Source organism: Pelobates fuscus, chromosome 5, assembly GCF_036172605.1.
Source record: "Pelobates fuscus isolate aPelFus1 chromosome 5, aPelFus1.pri, whole genome shotgun sequence".
In the NCBI taxonomy this organism is placed as follows: domain Eukaryota; kingdom Metazoa; phylum Chordata; class Amphibia; order Anura; family Pelobatidae; genus Pelobates; species Pelobates fuscus.
Genome location: NC_086321.1, coordinates 176,694,758 through 176,711,424, shown reverse-complemented (window position 1 = coordinate 176,711,424; position 16,667 = coordinate 176,694,758).

The window sequence follows — 16,667 nt, the reverse complement described above, 5'->3', positions numbered from 1 at the left end:
TCTAAAACTGAGTCTCCGGTTCTAGCAGAATCGAGAAGCTCGTATAGCTCCCAGTGTATCCAGGATCTTGTTCTGGCATCCCTTTAGGGAATGGTCAAGGCCCTTCTTGGGCTTCCAGCCCGACTTATTCAAGAACTGGGCAATCTGCGGATCAATGTTTGGGGTCTTACATGCAGCGCCCGGGAGGGAAGGACGTGGGCATTCGGCGCGCAGTTTATTGCGGCCTTCTCTAGAAAGGGGCGTGCGGATGCGCTTAGCCACATACTGGGCAATATGATCCGGGGGGACCCATTCAGCGGACCGGGGGTGACGTAGGTCGTCTGGATCAAACAGGGGGTTACCCTGTGGGTCAAGGATCGCTTTGTCATCCCCAGAGGGGCCTAATATTTGTCGGGCCTTGGCAGAGGACCCCGAGGGATTCACACCCGTAAGGGGCAAATCCTCTCCAGATTCATCTTCATCAAAGGAGTCATACTCCATAATGTCGGATTCGTCCTCCACACTCCGGTCGGTATCCGACCCATCATCAAGGGCTCTAGCCCGTTTCCACAATCTAGCCTTTTTAGCCCGGCCAGGGGCTCTTTTGCGCGTGGGGTGCGCGCCATCTGTGACCGCCTCTAGCATGTCAGTCATGGCAGGCAGAGCCTGCATCGAGGAATGGGAGCCGACATGTTTAGATTTGGCCCTTGCCTTACGGGCTCCAGGCACAGTCTGAGCAGGAGAAGGGGACCCCGAACCCATAGGGGCGGGGGTGGCCAGAGCAGGTAAAACTAGAGAGTGCAGGGATTGAGAAAAGGAGTTAGATACAGCTCCCATGACTGAGGCAATAGCCTTCTGTATGGAGGAAGCCATAGTGGCCTCTAGCAAGGTTCGAAACTCCTCGGATGCCATAGCACCCTCAGCACTCTCTAAGTGGAAATCCCCTGAGGGACCTGCAGGCCCATCATCCCTATCCTGCATGTTAGTGAATAGGTATAGAAAACGAAGTAAATAACTAAAAACTAGCTGAAAAGGGCACAAGGGAGAAAAAGGGTTGAGTAACCCACAGAAAGCAAACTTGTGTGACAAACAGACCGGTTAGTGTTCCCAGGGGACCAGGGCAAACGAGGTGACCGACCGCACGGCAGCACAGAGAGAGGAACGAGGTCCGTCCAAAATGGGTGCCGCGCGAGAGGGAAGGCGCACGCGACCTGGCACTCGGCGGGGGAAGGGGGTCGTGCACCTGACCCGCCGCGCCAGCGGGGAGAGAATGCGCACTCAGCCGCGGCCGGAGGAGGAGAGCGGCCGTGGCAGACAATACAGCGCCGGGTCCCGTGCGGAAGCACGAGGAGGCAGGGGAGGGCAGGGAAAGGGACCTCCCGGCCGGGAAGGGGAACACCCACGGGGTCCCAGAGGGAACACTAACGGCAAGGTAAAACGAAGTTACAGTACAATGTGCAAACAATGCAACACCAAAGTAAAATGGCAATACAATTAAATGCAAAACCAAAACTGATTATAGAGAGAAGAGCAAAGCACTTATCTGTCTGAGGAAGCAGCAAAGAAAGAGGGGGATTGTGGGAGACACAGGACTTATATAGCTACTTCCTCTATTATGTGATTGGTTGCCTGTTGTGCCTACACAGTTTTTTTTTTTTTTTTCATTTTTGATAATATTTATATTCCTCTATCTTTGCTGCTGAGGAAATAAAGAAAGAGTTATGCATAATATGAGCCTCCGTGTCTTTAATAAAATCAAGCTTTGCAAAAATAGGACAGATGAATGAGAGGGATAACATCGTCACAATACCTGCTACTGCCAGACAAGGCAGAGACCACCCACACCACTACCCGAAAAACAAGTAATGCAAGCACCCTGGCGCTTTCTCAAATTTTTATTTTATGCTTTCCATATCCTCCATTTAATTTTTTCTATGGACTATAGGGGCTCAACTCTGTGTGTGGACTATTGCATTTATATTTTAAACTATTTCCAGTTTAATCAGTTAATCACTCATATTAGGAGAACAACTTAAATTGTTTACTTAACTAAAACAATAACATTTGTGTTCGGGGCCATTTCAGTATAGTATGAAATAGCTAGTGAGCAGGGCCGGCCTTAGGGGTGTGCGAGCTGTGCGGCCGCACAGGGCGCCATGGAGCAGGGGGCGCCCTGACAGCCGACACAGCCCGCACATGGCCGGTGTCAGGGTTTATTTAAAAAAAAAAAAAATTGCGGCAGAGGGTGCGGGGCTTACCGAGCTGCGGGGGCGGGGCTTATCGCGAGGCAGAGGCGGGGCTAATACCTCCCGAAGCCCCTGCTGCACAGGAAGAGGGAAGGAGTCCCTGCTTCCCCATCAGCCAGCTGCATCCACTGGATAGAGGTAAGTGTGACTGTTTGCCTGTTAGCCCTCTTTTCCAGCCCTCTATGTGTCCCACTATTCCCCCCTCCCAGCCCTTCATATGCTCCTATACCCCCCCTCCAGCCCTTCATGTGTCCCTATAGCCCCCCCAGCCCTCCATGTGTCCCTGTACCCCCTTCCAGCCCTTCATAGGTCCTTATAGCCCCATGTGTAGCCCCCACCCCAGCCCCATGTGTCCCATTATAGCCCCCATGTGTCCCTATAGCCCCCCCACATGTCCCATGTGGCTGTGTGACTGTGTGTGTGACTGTGTGTGTGTGACTGTCTGCCTGACTGCCTGTGTGTGACTGTCTGTCTGTGTGTGACTACCTGTCTGTGTGTGTGTGACTGCCTGTCTGTGTGTGTGACTGCCTGTGTGTGTGTGACTGTCTATCTGTGTGACTGCCTGTGTGTGTGACTGCCTGTGTGTGTGTGTGACTGCCTGTGTGTGTGACTGTCTGTGTGTGTGTCTGCCTGTCTAACTGTCTGTCTGTGTGTGACTGCCTGCGTGTGTGACTGTGTGACTGCCTGCGTGTGTGACTGTGTGACTGCCTGCCTGCGTGTGTGACTGCCTGCGTGTGTGACTGCCTGCGTGTGTGACTGCCTGTGTGTGTGTGACTGCCTGTGTGTGACTGCCTGCCTGTGTGTGTGACTGTCTGTCTGTAACTGTCTGTCTGTAACTGTCAGTCTGTAACTGTCTGTCTGTAACTGTCTGTCTGTAACTGTCTGTGTGTGACTGCCTGCCTGTGTGTGTGTGACTGCCTGTGTGTGTGTGTGACTGCCTGTGTGTGTGTATAACTGTCTGTCTGTGTGTGTGTGTGACTGTCTGTCTGTGTGTGTGTGTGACTGTCTGTGTGTGTGACTGTCTGTGTGTGACTCTAATTGTGTGTGTCGCTGTAGCTGTGCCATTGTGTGTGCCTGTACCTGTATGTGTGACTGCCTTTAACTGAGTGTGTGTGTGTGTACATGCCTGTAACCAAGTTTAAATTTCCCCCAAGCCTTCCTGTCAAGGCCGCACTTTGACTGACAGATGCTCACTCACTGACAGACGCACACTCACTGACAGACACACACTCTCATATACACTGACAAACAATGACATACACACACACACTATTACTTGGACACACACTGACAGATGCACACTCTCACTGACAGACGCATGCACTCACTGAAAGACGCACGCCCCCACTGACCGACACATACACACTCACTCACTGACACATACACACTCACTGACTGACACACACATTCACTCACAGACACACACACACACATAAACACTTACACACACACACATCCACTCACAGACACACACACACTTACAGACACCTACAGACACACACACACTCACTCACAGACACACACACACATTCACTTAGACATACACACTCACAGACACACACACACACACACACACCCACACATTTCCACTAATAATCACAAACTAATATTTTTTTAATTTTATTTTAAATCCACCCAGCCTCCATGGGAGAGCTGGAGTGGATTTCTTGCCTGCAGTCCAGTGTGGCTGCTGGGCGGGCAGGCAGGGGGCGCACAGACTGAGTAGGAGGCTCTTAGTGATGCCAGGAGCCGGACTGACACACACATTCACTCACAGACACACACACACACATAAACACTTACACACACACACATCCACTCACAGACACACACACACACTTACAGACACCTACAGACACACACACACACACATTCACTCACAGACACACACACACATTCACTTAGACATACACACTCACAGACACACACACACACACACATTTCCACTAACAATCACAAACTAATATTTTTTTAATTTTATTTTAAATCCACCCAGCCTCCATGGGAGAGCTGGAGTGGATTTCTTGCCTGCAGTCCAGTGTGGCTGCTGGGCGGGCAGGCAGGGGGCGCACAGACTGAGTAGGCGGCTCTTAGTGATGCCAGGAGCCGGACTGACATCATATTCCGGCTCCCGGCTTCATTAAGCGGCGCAGAGGGAGCTGAGCAGGAAGAGCTCAGGTGAGTATGCTCCTTTGCTGCCCGCTGCCAGCCTCGGGGGGGGGGGGGGGGGGGCTCAAACATGGCCAGCCGGCCAGCTCTTGAGCCCCCCAGGACGTGAGGCAAGCAAGGGATCTGCCTGGGGGTTTGGGGGTGGCTTTTTTTGCCACCCCCTGCAAAGTGCCACCTAAGGCCTTGTTTGCCTCACGATATACACGTCCCTGGTGCCTGTGTGTGTTACTGTATTCAGGCAACTTGGTGGGTGGTGGGGGGGCGCCATGAAGACTTTTCGCACAGGGCGCCTATTTGCCTAAGGCCGGCCCTGCTAGTGAGTATACTTATTGTAGCGGAATGCAGTGAGCCTGTCCTGCAAAATGCCTGTGTGACTATGTTTGTATATGTTTTCCCTATGTTGAAATTGCTATTCGTGTGTGTATTATGTGAATTGTATGGTATTCGGTAGTTTCCATCCGTACTATATACTTATGGAAACTACCGAACGGAGGGACCACCCCAGAGAGAAGTGTGCCGGCTATTAAAGTTCACATTCCTTCCAACCGCAAGTTAACCGGCTCATTAGCATTGTATCTGGGTGGCCGCCATTCGGCATGCGTACACGTGGCGGCGGCCATCTTACGCATGAAAATCCCAGCGGTGTTTGGTCGTCGAGTGCCTGGAACTCCAATCGGACACTCAAACAACCAAACACCGCTGAGACCTCCAGAGCTCCGTAACTGCCGAACGGAGAAACATAACGAATCCCCATTCGGTAGTAATAAAGTACCGAATGAGGGAATCACTATCTAGGTGAATGTAAATGTGGATGGCAATTATAAATGCCTGTTTTAACTGCCGAACGGAGACCGACCGCAGGGCCCATTCTCGTGGAACCCTTTTCGGATACCAACTCGTGTGCGGTCGGTCAAACTTCCCCTGCCTGTAACTACCGAACCCCTGGTCCGATCTGGGTGAATTTTGGATATTATATTCACCCAGATCAGGGCTACCTAGCGGTACCCTGATATTAAGGATATGTGATGGTTTAGGGGTACATCCAAGTTTGGGGTAAAGTACTGTACAACTTAAGGGGATTATGACTCACTCTGAGGGGAGGAGATGTGTGGGAGGTAACAAGAATGGTATTGGTTACTGTCATAATTACTGTAGTTCCCTCCCTTGCATGGGAGCAGGCTTTATAAGAAACCTTGGAATAAACGATTGTCAGTTCTACTCCTGAAACTGTGTGTCGTCCAGTTATTGGGAGTGCTGTGGGGATTTCGCTGAACCTTTTTACCTGCTGGAAACTCTGCTGTGGATTTACTAATGACTTGTTCCTGAGCCTCCCTTGGATCTAAAGTGGAGAATAGCTGCGAGAAATCAGCTCTCCGCTACATTGGTTGGCAGCGCTGGGATCCAGACTCACAGAGGAACAAGGATTAATGGAGATTGACCTTTCTACGCTAAAAAGAACCACATTGAAAGACCTTCTGGAAGCGAAAGGTGTTTCTGCCAGCAGCAAATCCAAAGCAACGCTTATCACCGAAGTAATGGCAGAATACAGAGCAGAGGAGGTCCAGGCCACGGAACAAAGACCTGAAACAGAACAGGAGGAGTTCCAAAGGCAGTTACAATACAGACTGGCCTTTTATGGGGAAAACCCACCCACAGAGATCATCTCTAAAACCATGACAGAGGTGCAGGAGTTTGTGAAGAGAAATAGGAGACCACAAACACCAGAAAGAAGTACAGCAGGAGCTGTGGCACAAGAGGGTAAGCCCAAAATTCCCTATCAAGCTTTTAAAACGTATGTGGAAGCAGAGGAGGATATAGATGCCTTCCTCCAGGACTTTGAGAGACTGTGTACACTGCATAACATACCAAGGGAAGAGTGGGTACCCATATTAGCAGGACGGCTGTCAGGAAGGGCAGCGGAAGCCTACCGCACTGTACCAGATGTGGAAATTAGGAACTATAACCGGGTGAAAGAGATTATCCTGGCCCGGTATGCAATAACAGCAGAGGCATACCGGAGACGTTTCAGGGAATTGAAAAAGGTGGACAAAGATTCACATGCAGAGTGGGCTTGCCGACTAGAAAGGGCAGCTCTTGGGTGGATGCAGTCGAGTAAAGCGAGGTCCATGGAGGACTTGTTACAAATGCTGCTGTTGGAGCAGTTTTATGAGGGTATATCCTCAGAACTACAGGAATGGGTGAGGGATCGTAACCCCACCACCCTCACCGAGGCTGCCAAAAAGGCAGATGACTTTATGGATGCTCGCAGACAAACCAAGGCAGTGGGTACCAAACCGGCCATGCGGCCACTAGGGGTAAATTCATTTTCTCCTAACCCTCAACCCCCACCAAGACCCCTTCCTCCACCAGCACCAGCAGCAGCGCAGCAGAGATACCGCACACCTGCTTCTGTGCAATGCCACCGATGCCAGAGGTGGGGACATTACCAGCGAGATTGTCCGCAGTCCAGGGAACGCAACACCTGGATCCGACCAGGGCCTCCACCACCACCACCAAGAGCAGCAGCACATCATTACCAGGACGAGGTACCACTTCCCTACAGCTCTGCCGTTCCAGTCACGACTGTGGAACAGTGGGAAGTGCTGCATGAGGCCAACCCCTTACAGGCACATGCGGATAACCGCCAGCACCATAGGCAGACCGTATATCTGGAAGGGAAGCCTATGCAGGGGCTCCGAGACTCGGGAGCCACTATCACCCTGGTGCAAAGCCATTTGGTTTCGGACAAGGCCAAGCTGAATAAGACTGTGGCTGTCAGGGTTGCAGGGGGAGCCGTGTATCGGCTAGACACAGCCAGGGTACATTTGCATTGGGGTGCGGGGTTCGGGAATGTGGAAGTGGGACTAATGCCGCAATTACCTGCTGAGGTGGTCCTGGGGAATGATCTGGGCAAACTCACCTCCGCATTTGAACCACAAACTACTGAAGAAGCACACCCAGTAGTCACCAGGCAACAGGCCCGCACCCAACAAAACAACGCACTGCCGGAGGTCCAGGTAAGAAATTCCTCCCCTTCCCTAGACTGTATCCCTTGGGCCCCTCCTGACGAGTTTGTAGCCGAGGTAATCACTGACCCTACCTTACAGGTATACCGAGACAAGGTCACCTCTATCCAACCGGGGGCAGAGGGGGAAAGATTTGTATGGGACAGACAGCTATTGTACCGGGAAACAAGTAAACAGATAGATGGGTCAGACCCCATTGCTACAAGGCAGCTGGTGGTACCTCAGAGGTACCGAACCGAATTACTCCGGATAGCGCACGATATTCCGCTATCCGGACATTTGGGGGTCAGCCGTACCAGATATCGATTGACCCAAAGTTTCTTCTGGCCAGGGATTAGCCAGGAGGTACGCAGGTACTGTAATACCTGCGACACGTGCCAGAGGGTGGGAAAGAGGGGGGATAAGCGTAAGGCGAGGCTGCACCCCCTACCCATAATTGAAGAACCCTTTCATAGGGTTGCCGTAGATATTGTAGGCCCCTTCCGGAAACCTAGCCCCTCGGGCAAACGGTACATCCTGACCGTAGTGGACTATGCCACTCGCTACCCCGAGGCGGTAGCTTTAACAAATATACATGCAGAGACGGTGGCTGAGGCGCTGATGCAGATTTTCTCCCGGATGGGGTTACCCAGGGAGATCATCTCGGATCAGGGCACTCAGTTCACGGCAGAGGTTACCCAACAACTCTGGAAGTTCTGCAAAATTAAGCCTATAATTAGTGCTCCGTACCACCCCCAGACTAATGGGCTCTGCGAACGGTTCAATGGCACCTTAAAACAGATGCTCCGAACCTTCGCCGAGACTCACCGAGACTGGGAAAAATTCCTGCCGCACTTACTGTTTGCTTACAGGGAGGTGCCGCAGGAATCTACAGGATTTTCCCCCTTTGAACTGCTGTTTGGGAGGAGGGTAAGGGGACCCCTAGACTTGATTAGAGAGCACTGGGAGGGAGACCGTAGCGTGGACGGTACCCCTATTGTACCATATGTGTTGGCCCTCCGAGATCGCCTGGAAGCACTCACCAAGACGGTAAAGGAAAACCTACAGGCAGCTCAGACGCGTCAGCGCACCTGGTACGATAGGGGCGCCAGGGACCGCAGCTTTCAGGTCGGACAGAAAGTTTTAATTTTAAAACCTGTCCGACACGATAAGCTACAGGCCGCCTGGCAAGGCCCTTATAAAGTGGTAGAACAACGATGTGACACCACGTATATAATTGGCCACTGCGCAGGGAATGGGGGGCGACGCATGATCCATGTGAACATGCTGAAACCTTACCAGGAGCGTTCAGAGGAGGTGACAGCTATCTGCGCCCCCACCTCTGAAGAGAGCGACAGCCTACCCCTCCCCGATCTGTTAGAAGATGGACAGCTGGCTGGGGATTTAGGAGCAGTTGTATTGGGGGATCGGTTGAGCCCACAGGAGCGTATCGAGGTACAACAACTCCTGCAGGAAAAGCAGGAGACCTTTTCTAATGTACCTGGATACACCCCTCTGGCCACCCACCGAGTAGACACCCCCGGTCAACTTCCCATGCGCCAGACCCCATACCGCATCCCTGAAGCGGTCCGGGAGAATATGCGCAAAGAGATTGAGGAGATGATACAGTTAGGAGTGATTGAGCCCTCAGATAGTCCCTGGGCATCTCCAGTGGTCCTCGTACCAAAGCGGGACGGCACGACCCGCTTTTGCGTGGACTACAGGAGACTGAATGAGAAGACCGTATCCGACGCATACCCGATGCCTAGGATCGATGAATTACTAGACCGGATGGCCAGGGGACAATACCTTACCACAATTGATCTGTGCAAAGGGTATTGGCAGATTCCCTTAGCCCCGGAAGCCATCCCTAAGTCCGCCTTTGTCACCCCATTCGGCCTGTACCAATTTAAGGTCATGCCGTTTGGGATGAAAAACGCGCCGGCTACCTTCCAGCGGATGGTGGACCGCCTCCTAGATGGGTTCCAAGACTATACCTGCGCATATCTCGATGATATTGCCATATTTAGCAATACCTGGCAGGAACACTTGGCCCATATAGGAGCGGTTCTAGACAGGATCCGGGAGGCTGGTTTGACCCTAAAACCAGCTAAATGTAGTATTGGGATGGCCGAGGTACAGTACCTGGGCCACAGAGTGGGCTGTGGTAAGCAGAAGCCGGAACCCGCCAAAGTAGAGGCAGTATCACAGTGGCCTACCCCGACAACTAAAACCCAGGTGTTAGCCTTCCTAGGGACAGCAGGGTATTACCGGAAATTTGTCCCCAATTATAGTGCCCTGGCCAAACCCCTCACGGACCTGACACGTAAAAACCTTCCCCGCCAAGTAACCTGGACCCCGGAGTGTGAGCAGGCATTCCAACACTTGAAAGATGCACTTGTTAATGCCCCTGTCTTGGCCGCTCCCAATCCAACTAAACGTTTTCTTGTTCACACAGACGCTTCTATGTTTGGATTGGGGGCAGTATTGAGCCAAGTCGGGGCCGATGGCGGAGAACATCCCGTGGCTTACATCAGTCGCAAACTTTTACCCCGGGAAGTAAGCTACGCCGCCATCGAGAAGGAATGCCTGGCTGTGGTGTGGGCCTTGAAGAAATTGCAACCCTACTTGTACGGACAGGCTTTTTCGCTGCTCACGGATCACAACCCGTTAGTCTGGCTGAACCGGGTGGCTGGGGACAATGCCAGGCTGCTGCGCTGGAGTTTGGCGCTGCAGCCTTTTGACTTTAACATTCAATACCGCCCGGGTAAGCAAAATGGAAACGCCGACGGGTTGTCGCGACAAACTGATCTGGAGAAATGATCCGTGAGCACCCCGGTCATCCCCAAGCCGATCCGTGTGGGATCAGACTGTGTATGCCGGCTTGTGGGCAAGGGGGAGCAGTGTAGCGGAATGCAGTGAGCCTGTCCTGCAAAATGCCTGTGTGACTATGTTTGTATATGTTTTCCCTATGTTGAAATTGCTATTCGTGTGTGTATTATGTGAATTGTATGGTATTCGGTAGTTTCCATCCGTACTATATACTTATGGAAACTACCGAACGGAGGGACCACCCCAGAGAGAAGTGTGCCGGCTATTAAAGTTCACATTCCTTCCAACCGCAAGTTAACCGGCTCATTAGCATTGTATCTGGGTGGCCGCCATTCGGCATGCGTACACGTGGCGGCGGCCATCTTACGCATGAAAATCCCAGCGGTGTTTGGTCGTCGAGTGCCTGGAACTCCAATCGGACACTCAAACAACCAAACACCGCTGAGACCTCCAGAGCTCCGTAACTGCCGAACGGAGAAACATAACGAATCCCCATTCGGTAGTAATAAAGTACCGAATGAGGGAATCACTATCTAGGTGAATGTAAATGTGGATGGCAATTATAAATGCCTGTTTTAACTGCCGAACGGAGACCGACCGCAGGGCCCATTCTCGTGGAACCCTTTTCGGATACCAACTCGTGTGCGGTCGGTCAAACTTCCCCTGCCTGTAACTACCGAACCCCTGGTCCGATCTGGGTGAATTTTGGATATTATATTCACCCAGATCAGGGCTACCTAGCGGTACCCTGATATTAAGGATATGTGATGGTTTAGGGGTACATCCAAGTTTGGGGTAAAGTACTGTACAACTTAAGGGGATTATGACTCACTCTGAGGGGAGGAGATGTGTGGGAGGTAACAAGAATGGTATTGGTTACTGTCATAATTACTGTAGTTCCCTCCCTTGCATGGGAGCAGGCTTTATAAGAAACCTTGGAATAAACGATTGTCAGTTCTACTCCTGAAACTGTGTGTCGTCCAGTTATTGGGAGTGCTGTGGGGATTTCGCTGAACCTTTTTACCTGCTGGAAACTCTGCTGTGGATTTACTAATGACTTGTTCCTGAGCCTCCCTTGGATCTAAAGTGGAGAATAGCTGCGAGAAATCAGCTCTCCGCTACACTTATCACCATAATAAAAAAGTCGGTAGAGGTGTGCCGAAACCGACGTGTGTGGTAGGCCTGTAAATAAGTGGGCCTACCTTAAATAGTATTGAATAGAGTATTGAATAGAGGGAGAGGAAGGTGGGCCAGAAGTACGTTTGGACCAGTAGATAAGTTAGGTAGGAGGGGGAGTCCCTTTTAAAGGGATATAGCCCCTGCCACAACTTCAGGCCCAGCCTTGCAATTTGTGTTCGGGGCCATTTCAGTATAGTATGAAATAGCTATTGAGTATACTTATCACCATAATAAAAAAAACAGTAGAGGTGTGCCGGAACTGACGTGTTTAGTAGGCCTGTAAATAAGTGGGCAAAAGGAGCGTAATCATTGAGCGTATTACGATGACATTACACAAATAGCATACATATTCTTGTATTTGCTTAAAGATCAGTATTTGTCAAACAAAGTTTTTAAGCAATATATATTTACAAATATTGACATTGCAATGGTTTGCCGTCTTACCTGGGTCCCAGCTTAGGGGCAACAAGCCTTTTCTGATGCAGGGTGATGTGCTTCTGGCTTCTATAAGTAACTTTTTGTCTCACAGTCTGCTCCAAATGACCCTCTGTGCAAAGAATATGAATAGAATACATGTTCTGGGCTGGCTAATGTCATCTTAATGATGTTGCCAGAAGTGGAATTACACCTCTAACAATAATATCAAATATGTCAATTTGTGCAGAATTTCTTAATGAAAAGCTGTGCAAAAAGACTCGAAGCACCATGACCACTTCAAATTATTGAAGTGGTCATGGTGCTTGGAGTAACTTGTTAAGATAAGGTTTTTATTATGGTGTACAAAGATTTGCAGAATAACAATGAGTTTCAAAAGACTTTTATTAAAATAAATCCTTTTTTTTGTTATCGCTTTTTATTTTATTTTCTTTGAACATGGGATGACAAATATTTGTACCAAGTCACATTAATCAGAAAATGGGCTCTGGAGATTAGCTGGTTAATTCCTAAAGCGTCCCATTCCAATCTCACATCAAAGGGAATGCGAAAGAAGCCTTTATTGCGCTCAGCCTGTCTTTATGCTTTGTCTGAATGGTGGGCTACTTTGCTACTAAACCATCCACTGGCATGCCTTACAATTTCTTATTATCTAAAGGAATAATGTTTTTTTTTTTCAATATGTAGTACCTAGTGTTCCAAAAGCCTTTCTCGGTAGGTGTTGTGTATTGTCATTCCCTTTTCTGACAGGTCTCTCATTTAAGCTATCCAAACATGTGTTAAAGTGGCTCTGTCACTTCAAACCTACCTTTCTCCTGTCCTTTCCTTTCCTCTTCCACTTTCGGGATCTTTTCGTCTTTTTTTCGTCTCGAGGTGGGCGAAGGAGAGCGTTGAAAGTATTAAAGAGACACCTGGGATTGTGTGAGCGCAAACTAACAAGAGAGGAAAAGTAGGATTGTTTAGCAAGGATGAGGGCTGTGCTGTATGAACATAATATGAATTTGTAATGTAGGATGTCTGCCAAGATACAGGACTTCTTCCAGCAGCGTTCGGCTGAACGGGAGCATCTCTACAGGTAGCTGGATGACTTAGTGTGCCAAATTTGGAGGCACGTCTTCCTTGAGGTGTATGTTTCTACATTGTTTTAGTGTTTGCATATCACAAATACATATTTGTTAAATATAAGGTATAAGTAAAAATATAAAAAATCCCTGCATGTAACAATTACCCTTAAGTTAAAGGAAAAGAGAGCAGGAGACAAAAAAGTTAGCCAGCTGGAGAGTAGTTGTTTTATTTTTCCATGTTGTTACTTTGTTTTAAGCTTGCACCATACTTCTATCAATATGGATAAAGATTTTATGCTGATATATTCCATATTTTTCTCTAAATGTTTTGCATCATACAAGCCAAGCACAGCAGCTCCAGTTTTAGTCACTTGGCAACACAGGCTCCTTGCAAATTCTTAATCGTGGCCGCCTAAATCGCCTTAGGGCAGTGAGACAGGTCGGGTCCTTTGCCGACACAGGAGGGGGCCCGGCGGCTCACCCTTTATGCCGCCGGGTGCGAGGCCCCTCCACACCGCCTGCCCGAGAGAGCCAGCCTGTCTGCAGTTCCCCTGAGTGCAGAGCTGCAGACTAAGTGGGTCTCGCGATCTGTGCCAATCAGAGCGTTGCCGCGGGTTACCACAGTGCTCTGACTAGCTGAGATCGCGAGACTAGACTTACCACGTGGTCTGCAGCTCTGCACCCGGTGGAGCTGCAGACCATAAAGGGGGCCCACTGGACCACCAGGGATACAGCCTGGCCGCCCACTTGACCACCAGGGAAAAAGTTAATCAGAAGGTATTTATGCATCAGCTCCCCACCCCCTACTCTGCCCTCCTACCACCCTCTGCCCCAGTCACCCTACTGCCCCAGTCACCCTACTGCCCCAGCCACCCACTGCCCCAGCCACCCCACCACCCGCTTCCCCAGCCAACCTCTGCCCCAGCCAACCTACCACCCTCTGCCCCAGCCACCCTACCACCCTCTGCCCTCCTACCACCCCACTACCCCATCACAGCCCCCTACCTCCACCGGCTCCAGCCCACCCACCACCCCTTGTCCTGTCACACCTCCCCCACGAACCCTGCCCCGTCACACCTCCCTGCCCTGTCACAGTCCCCCACCTCCTATCCTATCAAAGACCCCCTCTCACAGCTTCCCTACCCTGTCACCCCACACCCACCCAATAACAGCCTTCACACACACACGCTGTCACAGCCTTCCACCGCACACCTTGTCATTCCCCACCCATACCCTATCATTACCACACACACTGCCACCACATACACTATCACCATTCCCAAACACTTTCAGTCCCCACACACTGTCGCCCCTAAACCCAGCCAAACTCACATAACCCCTCCTAATCCTGTCACTCTCACCCACTGCAACCATACCAAACTCCTTGCTTTGCCACACATACCCCATCGCATTAACCCCCCCATCAACCCTGTCAGACTCATCTCCTCTTGCACTGTCACACTCACCTCCAAACCCTGTAACACTCATCCTCTATCAGTCTGTCCCACTCACCCCCTTCACCCTGCCACACTCACACCTTATTACCTAAGCCCTTACAATCCTGTACTCCAACTGTGCAACACTCACCCCAAACCCTGTCACACATAGTTGACAATGCCAGATACACTCATATATACATACACCGGCACTAATTTATACACGACTGCAAGGCTATGTAACCATACCCTTCAGTCATGTATATACACGATTGGCATAATTGCTAATTACATTTGTTTATTGCAAATTAAGTTAGTTTACATATTATGCCATAACTACAGTCAGAGAGATCACAATGCCGTGGCACAGGGAGCCGCAACACAGCAAGCCTCTGAACAATGAATACAGAGACTAGCTCTCTGTATCCAGCGCTGCAACTTGTCCTTAAATACAACGACAGCACCTTATACACACAATGCAACCCCTATTTTTTTTATTTATTTTTTGTCAATGTTTATTTTATTTGTACAATGGGTTACAAACAACCTTGCCTTGCCCCAACAACAGAACAAGTGTTTCAACACCGAACATATAATGACATTGTAAGGCATTGAGGTCTTGCACTTTTGTAGAAATATATTAAAAAAAAAAAAAAAAAAAGTTATTCAAATGCTTGATAATGACAGGCTAAGTATACATGTCTGCAACATTAGGTTCAAACCAATCGTTCGTCAGCAACTATGTATCATTCTAAGAAAATGCTTAGGCTAGCTATACATATTTAACTGCTGAGCTAATCTGACACTTACATTAAGAAGAGCTGCAAGACAAGGTGAGTAGTGGTTATGCAAATTTAGTAATCATGTTATGTCCGTGTGAGATTGGCTGGTCTGGAGGGAAGTCAAGCTATACTAACTGACCGTACTAGCTGAGACAAGTATGATATAAAGGCCTCTTCTGCCTCTTCATAAGCATTGGTCATATAGGAGCTCATGTTTCCCGGTGATCTGCCTCCCATAAAGAATTGCTGGCTGTTGCTGCAGGCCAGGTTGTTTCTCCAAGGGCACATCCAAGCACTCAAGAGAGAGGTAATCAGTAGTGGCTTTGGTAGCCTCCACACTTTGAGCGTTCCCTAAGACGGGGGGTGCCACCAGTTCAGCACGTTGCCGAAACCTCTCACAGATGCTCCGTCGCCATTTTGGGTACCGATAATGAACCTTGTCAGATTTATGGTGTGCACAGGACACGGTAGTTCCGTGGCTTAGAGTGCCAGGATATCCCTCACTGGCGGAGCGGGGGGAGGCAGGAGAGGGACAGGGTATTTCACCAGAGCGTTCTATGGTAGATTGTGGGTAGAGGGATCGGCCTCCTCCTTCACTCCTGTGTTGCTGGTAGGCCACAACTAGGCCGCAGGCTTGCCTAAGTGGAATGTTGACCGGCGAAAGTGGTGCCAAAAGCAAAGGGTAGTAGCCCCAGGATTACAGTGAATCCGCAGGGTCATCAGGAATCCGTCTTTTAAGCTGACTTATTGCTACAAAATCTAAGTTGTGAGAGCTTTCCAGGAGCACATGCAATGTGTGACCACTTGCCCTGCCCCCACACCCGCCCTGTTGTTCGTTTTTTTTTGTTTTTTTTTTAATGCAGTGTAAATAGCTTGTAGTGTTTGACTGTAAAATATTTAATTTTAAACATAACTTCATTTAATAGAGATTGGTTCAGAGTGATCCAAAATCTGATGTTCAAACATACCAAAAGTTGCTGATTGAGAGGGAGAATTCAAATGAAGGTTAGTGACCTGAAATCCATCAAAAGTGCATGCAATGATTTTCAAAAATGCCTTTTGTATATATATTTATTATTATATATATATATATATATATATATATATATATATATATATATTTATAATTGATGGAGGGTGGGTACTTTGTAAACTGATTCTGTTTTGGACTTCATAGCTACCATATTATACTGAGTGTGTGCCAAAACATCCAAATTACCTATCATTTTTTTCACCATTTTACAAATGGGTTATGTATTATAAACATTTCACGCTCTTTACACTTTTAACTTGGAATACAAAGTCACACTTGGTTGTGTGGGGCATAGATTTCATTAGTTTGTATTTGACTCAAAAACTAGACTCAAACATGAAACAGAGTTACACAATAGGCCACTTTCATTATGTTTTGTGCTTAAATTTAAAGCTATGCTCCTAGATTCCTTTTAAATTTGCAGTGTTTCTGCTAAGCACAATTACAACTGGGTGTTTTATATTGAAATAATAAAATAAAAGGACACTGAAGTCACCCAGACCACTT